The sequence below is a fragment of the Pelodiscus sinensis genome, chromosome 16, assembly GCF_049634645.1.
Source record: "Pelodiscus sinensis isolate JC-2024 chromosome 16, ASM4963464v1, whole genome shotgun sequence".
NCBI classification, from domain to species: domain Eukaryota; kingdom Metazoa; phylum Chordata; order Testudines; family Trionychidae; genus Pelodiscus; species Pelodiscus sinensis.
Genome location: NC_134726.1, coordinates 17,812,554 through 17,823,238, shown reverse-complemented (window position 1 = coordinate 17,823,238; position 10,685 = coordinate 17,812,554). Strand labels below are relative to the sequence as shown.

The window sequence follows — 10,685 nt, the reverse complement described above, 5'->3', positions numbered from 1 at the left end:
TAATAATACAAATCACTCTGCTTTATTCAAACCTTGTTCCACCATTTCTTAAACTTAATCTGCAATGTTACAGTCGCATCCTGTGAGGGAGCTACACTTTTTTTAAATCATTCAAAACACACATGCTTTTTTTTTATGGTTTCCACACATCAGTGGAGTATGCTACTATCAAGCTTCGAGCAGGCAAATGGAAGACATTTGACAGTCAAAAGAATTTGTGACACCAGGTGGTCTGCTTTTGTAGATGCTGGTTTATCTTTGATAATAAGCAATGATGTTTTAAAGAGAACTTTATTATACATAGCCACTTGAAATTCTAAAAACTACATGTAAAAACTGAAGCAAAATCCTTAGCAGAAAAGTTTGAAAAGTATGATATTGCTGTTTTTACTATTTTGTGGAACTGTTGACTTCAAATAATTAATGTTGTCAGCAAATCATTGCAAAAAGAGACCTTAAAATACTTTGCCTCTACAGGCTCCGCTTACAAAAACTCCCTAGATTACAGATTCCTGTCTGTCACTATAAATAAAACCCTGAAAAGGAGGAAGAAACACCTGAATTTCTTCCCAAGGGGAAGCCCATGCTCTTTTACTACAAGAGAGCTTTAAAAAAGAGAAACAAAAAACACAGAAAACAAACTGTCTCTGAAAGCTGACCTCTCAGGCTAGGCCAGCACACACACACAGACCTCCTGTTACCTTCCAGGACACAAGAATCAAATCATCTCCTTTAAAAAAAGGTGATTTTATTAACAAAACAAAAAGGTACACTTAATAAAACATCCCTGGTGCTAAGTGTCACAGAGCAATTGAGAGAGAGCAGATTACAACACAGAGAAAAAAAATGATATCTCTGGGCACATCTTGGATATAATGAAGGAGGGGAGGGAGGCACATGGATTTCACACAGAGAAGTTTAACCAAACAGAAAATAAAGAAAAATAACCTGATCATGACTAAATCTACATTCTCCCTCTACTCATAATCTGTACTGCAAGGCCCAGTCCATTCCTATTCCCAATATTTCTTGTAGGCATGGTAATTCTGTTTGATTATTTAATCTTGTTCCTGCAGCTGCTAACTTAGAACTCACACAAAAAGAAATAGCAAGGTATATATTTACAATTTAAACTTCAGCACTGTATCCCACTGGTTCTTTGAGGTCCCTGCTAACATCCTTAGCTACCTGAGTTTAACCCTTTAGTTACTGAGTGCTGGCCAGTGCTCCTCCTATCCATCACAGTCACACAATAATAGTGCAATTGCAAAGTAGAGGTGAATTTCTACAGAAAACTTTTGATTTATTTTGCATGTTTGTTTGGTTTTTTTGATAGAAGTATGGATGAAGATGCTAAAAGCCACTACAATAAGAAGTTAAGTGAATTCTACCCTGAGGACATAGACACAAATCTTTTGGAAGATGAAATGAAACATTTCATTCATTTTTATCAAAAATGATGAGGTCTGTGCTTCAGATCACCAGTTGATTTGTATGGATGTATACATGACAGTTTGCAGGCAATCTTTCCAAAGATAGAAACCATTCCAAAAATATTTTTAACAACACCTGTCACAAATGCTTCTAGAGAACATTTTTTTCTATCTTGAAACAAGTTAAAAATTATTTCTGAAATACGATGAGTCAGGAACATTTGACAAGCAAATGTTCAGTGTAGAAAGAAAACTACCTGAATAATTTTTTTTTTCAAATTGAATAAGTTTCTTCAGAGGAAGTTAGCTTTTATTTTTCTGTTCATGCATCAGCTATACATTTTATTTTTACATATTTTTCACGTTAGCATAATGCAAATACAAGCTTTCATCTAGAACAGAAGTTCCCACACTGAGTTCCGAGATGGACTGAGGAAAGGTTATTATTTTTTTAAATAAAGTGCTCTTATCCAAAGCATTTTACAATAGTTAGTTAATGGTACAAATAATATTTGGAAAGATCATTAAGTGGTCCACCTAGACCCTTAGCAATTTTCCAGTGGTCTATGGAAAAAAAAAGTTAGACTACAAAAACAATCAAGGTACCTCACTTTATTTTTATTTACTTCTCATTACTTATAGTATAGGAGGAAGATAAAGAAAAAATAATGAAAAATGGGAGGGCAGATAGAGTGAATACTCTTTTTTCTGGCTGGATCCCCAGGCGCCCCCAGAAATGAAGATGAGCACAGGGTCCCACTAGCTCTAAATATGGCACTGGAGTTTTAAATGTGCTTTTATCTAAAAAGAAGTGGGCATCAAGATTTAATATCCCATTGTTTGCTTAGGTAGCGTTCCCCAAATGGTGAACCCTGATACACCATTGGGTCATGGAAAGTTCTAGATGGGTTGCAGGCCTGGTACGGAGATGAGGTCATAGGATGATGATGGGGGTTTGATAGTGAGCCATGTGCTCACCCACAATGGTTAAAATTTAGAGGCACTGTGCCCCATGCACCAGGTTGCACTGTTTGGAGTGAGGAGCTGGACAAGCACCATGAGACAGGCGGTGCATTGGCGGCTCTTTCTCCAACAGCCTCTGCCCCTTGACTTCTCCTTGGGCCAGGATGTGTTCAAGAAGATAAAGGTTGAAATAGAAAGCATGCATACCGTAGGCAACTGACACCACTTGGAAGTGTACATTTTTTCAACCACAGTTCTATTATAGCACCAATATCATTACCCAAATCACATAGGATAGAATAATCTGGTGCTTCAAATTTTTCCAACTATTATTTAAAGACTGCTTACAATTTTTTGAATAATTTCTCCTAGAGCTCTAAAACTATGGGAAGAAGAATACAGTTCATCTGATTTGTTTGACATACAGTTTCTTTTTGGACATGCTTCTCTGTCCTTTGCATAATTGGCAAGTATTTGATGCTTGAGAACTTCTTAGGGCTTGTCTATACAGAGATATTGACCAGAATACCTATTGCAGAATCTATTCTACGGCTATTTCAGAATAGCTCACCATCTGGATCCATTATCTAGAATAAAGATATTTTATCCTGGAATAATTAAAGTGCTTCCAAAATAAACTCATTTTTCTGGAATAAAAGTAACTTTTATTCTGGAATAGAATTTTCGCACAGGGAACTATTCCACTCAATTTCCCTATGTTGAGAAGCCTGTAGAGAGAGAAATTGCTATAATTCACAGAGAATATACCTTCCTTCCTCCCCCTTCCCCCCCCCCCCCCCCCGCATCCCCCTTCTGTTCTGCAATGTGATTTGTCCTTTTCATATTTGTTCATTTTTTTAATTGTATCCTTTGGTATATATGGTTGTGACTACTTTCTTCCACTATTTGATCTGAGGAAGTGGGTCTGGCCCACGAAAGCTCATCATCTAATAAACCATCTTGTTAGTCTTTAAAGTGCTACATTGTCCTGCATTTTGCTTCCGAATATAGTGTATGAGAGTTTGAAAAAGAGATTAAAATCCCAATAATTTAATACTTAAAACAATCAAGTGGTTAATCTAAGTCAGACTGCCTCTCTATCAGGCTATTAAAACAGATCTGAAGCTGAATAGTTAACTAGTTAAATGCTGGTGCATTAAAGTTAATGATCTAAATTAGTTATTGGGATCAAATTTAAAATAAAACAATCTTAATAATATGGTGATGGTACTCTACTTACTCTCCCCGCTAACATGATTAAGAGTAAGATAAATTTGACTTTTAAATAAATCTATCATTAAATATTGAGATGAAGAGGTCTTTAATACCTCACATCTCTTGTGCAACTCCATTAACTTTGTAGGAATTGCACTAAGGATTAATTTTGTCTGTAAGAAAGCAGTGCATAGATTATCTTTGCAACCACAAGGTCCAATAATTTTTAAATGACAGTGTACATTCTATACAAATTGTTGTAGCCATCAGAGAAAAAAAAGTGTTTTTATATAATTCAAACAAGTACAACTCAATCCACACATATTTGGTACAGTTATTTTATTATTTATTGTTGTGGTATAATACTACCGATGTACTGTTCACAGACAAATGGAAAGACGATATTTCTGACCTGTAGCACTTGCAATCCATGAATAGGGCTGTGTCTGTCGTGGAGGTTATGGAAGTTTGAGAGTGATACATTATGGTAGCTATCCCACAGTTCCTGTGTCCTTTTGATTCTGGGTTATGCTCCCAGTGCAATCTGGGACCAAAACTCTGCAGTTGGTGGTTCTGGGTACATGACATCAGCATCCCATAATGCATGCATCTCCTGCCTCTTCTCCTGTTTGTAAGCAACAGCAAACAGTCTATTTGCACCCTTCCTCCCTCCCCCGGTTATCCACACAGATGCAATAGTAGCCTAAGCATAGAATCCATCATGAATCCCATTGAGCACCAAAGTATTATGGCAATCATATTAACCATGGTGAGCCCAATGCTGGAATATATCCAGAGTGCATCCAGGGTCCACTGGAATAAGAAAGAATCTCGGGAGGCCATGAACATGCTCTTTTGTGAAGCACTTGAGCTGAACAACTGCCAATTGCCGTTGGCATTTGATCCTCTCGACCTGTGGTCCCCAATCCGGTGCCCGCGGGCGCCATGGCACCCGCAGGGCCCTTTACGTGCACCCGCAGAGCAATCTGGGCTGGCCCTGCCCCCAGGCGTGCGGCAGGTGCCAGCCTCAGGCGCATGGCCGGCCCCGGCCCCGGGTGTGCTGTGTGTGCAGATGCCGACCCTGACCCTCGCCCCCGGGTGCGCCGCGCATACCCTTGCCGGCCCTGGCGCTGGCCTTGGCCCTAACCCTGCCCTTGCCGGCCCTGGCCCTGGCCCTGGCCTTGGCCTTGGCCCTGGGGGCGCTGTGCGGAACCTGGGCAGCCCCTGCCCGGGATCGTGGCACATGCCGGTGCCGACCTCGGGCGTGTGGCGCATGCTTGGCCCCGCCCCCCAGTCCCGTGGCCTGTGAGCGGCCCCGCCCCCGTACGCGCAGCGCGTGAGCGGCCCCGCCCCCAGGCTCCCGGCAGCCCCCAAATGTTGGGGACCACTGCTCTACACACAGTGGAACGCTGGTTCTGATGCCGTGAAACAAGCACTGACTGATGGGACTGCATAGTGATTCAGCTATGGGACGATTAGAAGTTGCTGCAAAACTTTCACATGCATAAGGCCACTTTCACGGAAGTTTGCAAATTGCTTTCCCTGCCCTGAAATGCAAGAATACCAGAATGAGACCTACTCTGACAGTGAAGAAGTGAGTGGCAATTGCCCTGTGGAAGCTTGCAACACCAGACACCTACCAATCAGTTGGAAATCAAATTGGGGGTGGGGGCGGGGAAATAAATTGGGGGGGGCGGGGACCTTCAGTGGAGGCTGTTGTGATCCAAGTAGAACCCCTTTTGCTATGGAGGATAGTGACTCTGGGAAATGTGGAGGACTTCACTGTGATGGGGTTCCTTAACTGTGGTGGGGTAATAGGGATGTGTATTCTGTCTATCTTGGCACCCAATCAACTTGCTAAAGGATTCATAAACCACAAGCAGTACTTCTCTACGGTACTGCAGGTGATGGTGGATCACAAGAGCGATTTCACTGACATCAACATGGGATAGTCCAGAAAGGTGCATGATGTTCACATCTTTAGGAACTCCTGCTTCTTCAGAAGCTGGAACTTTAGTTCCAGACTAGAAAATAATCATTGGAGGCACTGAAATGCCAATAGTCATCCAGGAATCATGAAGCTGTATATGGGCAGCCTGGATTACAGTAATGAGCAGTTCACCTACAGGCTGAGCAGAGGCAGACTGGTGGTAGAATGTGCTTTTGAGCATTTAAAGGGAAGGTTTTGTATTCTACTAAGTAGGTTAGATTTCCACTAATGCAACATCCCCATTGTGGTGGCAGCCTGCTCTGTGCACCACAACATTTGTGAGGGTAAAGGGGAAAGTTATATGCCAAGGTGGGGAGTTGAGGCACAGGGACTAGCCAGAAATTATGAGCAGCCAGACATGAGGGCAATAAGGAAACCACAGTGAGGAGCACTGCAAATCAGAGAGGCTTTGAAAGACAGTTTTATGAATGGCCAGATTTGAGAGTCATGTAGGCTGCTCTTAACAAGGTGCCTTTCAGTGTGATTGCCTGTAAACCCAGCTCCCTTTCAACATGAGCAATAGAGACTGTTGTTCAGAAATCATGCCTTTTTATTTAGGGAACACAGCAGGGACAGAAAAGGATTCATGGCAGGAGTTTGGTGAGGTGTTTGTGTGATCAAAATTGTGAGAACAACCATTTTTTGCTTGCAGACACACCTTTGGGAGCTGAATGTGAGGCTGTGCTTGACTTCCTTCTCTGTGTCCTAAGACCCCTGGGGAGGAAGCACAGGAACTTGGTGAGGAAGGAATGTTGTTCTGCAAGGTCTGGAGGGGTGCCTGTGCAAGTAGCTGACCATGAAGGCTGCCATGCAGTTCATCACATCTTTCATGATATTCAAGACAGTCTCCTGATTCTTCACTTCCACCTCCCTACACGCTCTCCTGTCCTCACGCTACACTCTCATCTCCAACAGCAGTGTATTCCTTCACTCGCTTAAGCACTTCCTGTGCAAGAAGGCGGATTACATTTGCTCCTTGAACATGTCATCCCTACTTCATTTTTGCCTGTGGATTTGTTGCACTTGGACTGCAGGCAGAGCTGGGGGAGTGTGCAGCATGCTCGCTTCTGTGCCCGTGCTAACAAAAATTGAAGGGCAGACGTTACAGGAGATACATTAATTATAAAGTGTAAAACATCATCTGTTGGCATAAAAGGAACATCTATCTAGAGACACTAGGCATGTGTTATGTACAAGGCCACAGTTACTCTTTTAAGCAGCCATTATGCAGCAAGTACAGAGCTCTTAGGGGAGCAACTCTTTTAAGCAGCCATTATGCAGCAAGTACAGAGCTCTTAGGGGAGCAACTCTTTTAAGCACCCATTATGCAGCAAGTACAGAGGTCTTAGGGGAGCAGCTGAACTCTGTTGGTGGCAGGCATGGTAAGGGAGAGGGCAGGACATGGGGGCCCAGGCATGGCAGCAGGGCAGGGGAGGGCCAGAGCAGGGCTCACGTGGTGCCTGTGTGTTCTGCACCCTCCATTAGCTGGGAGAGTGGCAAGTTTCCCTTACTGCCGGAGTATGCAGGTGGGCGGAAAAAGGAGGTCAGGAATTGGTGTCAGGCCAGGGGCTCACATGGCACCCATGTGTTTGGCACCCCCTGTTTGCTGGGATAGTGAAACTTACCTTTCCTGCAGGAGCAGGCAGGCAGGAAGGAAGGGAGAGGAGGTCCAGGCATGGCAGCAGGGCCGGGCAGAGGCTCAAGCCATTTTTCACTGGGGATGAGCAAATGGAAGTTTACTGCTGAGGCATCAGCTAATAACTTCTCCTGTTTCATCCAGATTGCCATGTGAGATCTCAGTCTTCTGTGAATCACACAAAGTGGGGGGAGATGTGACTGATTGTGACCTGGATCTTATGCTGTCACACTTTGTGCTGCAATGACACCAGGCCATTTACTGCTGCCTTGGAAGATGGAATAAGGCCGGTGTCATGGGGTCAACTCACCACAACAGTGCCACCAGCTGGCTGTGCTGGAATCAGCTCTTCTTGCCTTGCTGGGTGCCTTTCTCTATGTGGTGTCTCCCCACATTTCTCCTGGATCACAGCGTCCTCTTCCAGACACTGCCCTCCGGCAGTGCCCACACCAGTGTCTGAGCCCCCCTTCCGGGGGACATTGTTGTCCACTCTGCTCACACCCCAAGGTCCTCTCCTTCACAGAGCTCCTAGTCTCCTCCTTAGGAGCAAAAGCCTGGGGCCTGGCCTTGCCAGCTCTAGCTCCAGGGAACCTCCTGTTTCCCTAGCAGGTAGGCTCTCACTGCTCTCTCCCGTGAGCCGCAGGCCCCTCTCCTTTATATAGCTCCCAGCTAGGCCCTCATCACTAGAACTGCCTCAGCTGGGGCTTGGCTCCTAGCCTCTGCTCCTGGCTGGGGTTTTGCCCTTAAAGGGCCAGTGCAGGGCAAGCGGCCTGTCACAGCTGGCCTTCCCAGAAACTTTGTGAGAAGGATGAAAAATTTGCTCTATGAGAGCTTAATGGAGAGGTGCAGGGATGATTCCTGCTCTGTCTCCAGACACTTTGACAAGTTGTTCTGGGAACCCCTCCACTGTGCAGGCATGGTGGCTGCAACAGATCACACTCATTTGCCTTACCCCATTTGTAGCATGATAAAAATATGAACTCACCAGAAATGTCCTCCAGGAATCAATGCCCAGCTGTGAGACTTCCTGGGAGGTGGGTATTGTCTCCAAAGTCATAAAAAGGTCCTGGCTATTGGTGACATCAGTTGCCCCTCTTGTCTACTGACCATTCTCTTTCTTCTCCTCTTTCTCACCCTTGCTGTCCTCCACACTGCTGCCTGAGGCTGCCAGAGGAGTGTCCATGGAATAGATAAGGAAGATGGTCTGGTTCCCACCTAGGTTCACATGCAGCTGCTCATAGAAGCAGTATGTTTGTGGTGATGCTTCAGACCATCCATTTGCCTGTGTTGTCTTCTGGTACGACTGCCTTAGCTCCTTTACTTTTACGTGGTAATGCTAGGTGTCCTGGCATATTCTTTCTCCATGCCCTTTGTGAGCTTGGCATATCCTTTTGCTGGTTCGTAGTTCTACAAAAACAGATTCCTCCCCTCAGCTAACAATGCCGGTGTTCATCTGCAACCCTGGAAACTCACGGTCAGGTGTACAGCTAAGAATTGCTGCATGTTCTGAGGTTTGCTTGCCACACTGTCCACAAAGAAAATGAAATTCAAATGTTCCTGGTGTTTTTCCTGTTCACCTAAAGAGAAGTAGAGTTGAAAGTCCTGGCCAGAGTGGTTACGGTGAGGCACTGTGGGACACCTCTTGGAGGCCAAGAACTTCAACTTTCATAGCACTGTATCTGCTCTACCATAAAGTTTACCATGTAAAGTTGAATTTAGCATTACTCTTTGTGAAAAGCTGGAGTACCAAAATCTATGTTAACAGATCTTAAAGTTGATGGAATGGGCTTGGTGGTGTGGACTCATTGTTTAGAAATTCACCGTTAATTTTGTGTGGTTAAATTTGATCTACCATCTTCTTTTCTTGTTATAACCAAAGTGTGTCCACTCTCCATGAGATACAAATATAGTGCTCTTCTTCCAGCCAGAGAATTAAGAAACACGTAGTTGTTTATAAAGGAAATGAGATTTCTGAAAACAATAATTTAATCAAGGCAGGTTTTATGGCTTTTTTATATTACTGCATATAGCATCTCCTGCCTTCCACAAAGCTTTGCTAAAAAGGGCACATAAAATGAGGCAGTCATTAAGAAGGAAAAACATTTGAAGATTTTACTGATTTATGTGTCAAAATTACCTTGTTTAAAGGACTCCTGTAATGATAGCATTTACATGGGCTGGATTCCTTGGTAACTACTATAAGTAGATTTGCAGAATCTAAAGCTGGTATCGTAGATTCATATAAAGGGTCACCACAGGGCTCTATTTTTGCGGGCCTAAGTGGTCTATAGGTCTTACAGATCTTGAGTTGTTTCTCTGTGCAGGGGTGAATTTACCCCTTATATTTAACTGCTGATATAATACTCTGCTACTCTTTTGGGTTGTCCGATCGCAGTTGTATGGCAGAAACACATGCCTATTATCTCAGTGTTGAAACTCATAGTAGCTTCCCCTCCCCACTTTAAAGACTAAGTTCTCTTCAGTCCTCTTCAGTCATTGCAGTCACAGCATGACCTGGATTTGGAACCAAACTCTGGAGGGTGAAATCAGTGGGTAAGTCAGAAAAAAATATTCTAGTTTTATCCTACCCAGTGAATTAAAATGGGCATTAACACTGGGATCTCTGGCAGTGCTCAGTTTCTCCAGATGTCAAAACAGACCAATGATAATAAAATGAGATCTAGGCTTGCAAATGTGCCCTGTGTGGGCACTAAGAAGAAATGTCGTATGCAGTACATTTATGGTGCTGCTTATGTTCTGCCAAAGAAATGTATCTTTCCAGGAGCTATGGCCATACTTTAGAATGAAGTATGAAGATGGGCCTCATAGTAGTTCATTACTGAAAATAAAAAGACATAACATTGGAATGCATTTTATACACCAGAGAAATATAGATCTCCTGTAAAGGTTTTTTCATGTCTAACTGTAGAAAATATGTTCTCAAAATCATAGCATGCTAGTACACAATATTTCATTAGCCCTGTTGTAATTCAGTACATTGCACAGCCACTGACAACAGTAAGAGCCTTTTACCTCAGTGTTCTTCTCTTAATTTGTATAAACTCTTTTTACAAACAGAGGGCATTCTTCTTAAATTATTTTCTATAGGTCTAGTCCAACATCCACAAAAGTCAGTGGAATGACTCCCATTGATGTTAGGAGCTTTTGGTTCAGAGTAAGGGTGGAATTTCGGGAGAGTGTGTGGGGGGGGGGGAGGTAGGGGGGAAGGAAGCAGCCTTGTACTCTGGGACATGGCTCGCTTTTCATTGCATTCCCCAGATGCTAAGGGACTGAGGGGAAAGTGCTTGCGTTCTGTGCATGCCTCTCACATCCAGCTGGCAAATTCCTGACATCTGCTAGAATACAGCTCCAGGTGTGAGAGGCATGCTCAGAATACAAGCACTTTCTCCTCTCTCCCTTAGGGTATGTCTACAGTGCATTCCTCTTC

The 10,685-nt window shown here is 43.7% G+C and overlaps 1 long non-coding RNA gene across 1 annotated transcript; it reads right to left on the bottom strand.

Annotated features, from left to right (window-relative positions):
• Positions 1-5,362: 5,362 nt before the first annotated feature.
• On the bottom strand, positions 5,363-10,360 carry LOC112547172 (uncharacterized). Its single transcript, XR_003090914.2, has 3 exons — positions 7,548-10,360; positions 7,227-7,405; positions 5,363-6,679 (listed from the first exon to the last, which is right to left on the bottom strand). It is a non-coding gene; the product is annotated as an uncharacterized LOC112547172 (long non-coding RNA).
• Between the last annotated feature and the right edge of the window lie 325 nt (positions 10,361-10,685).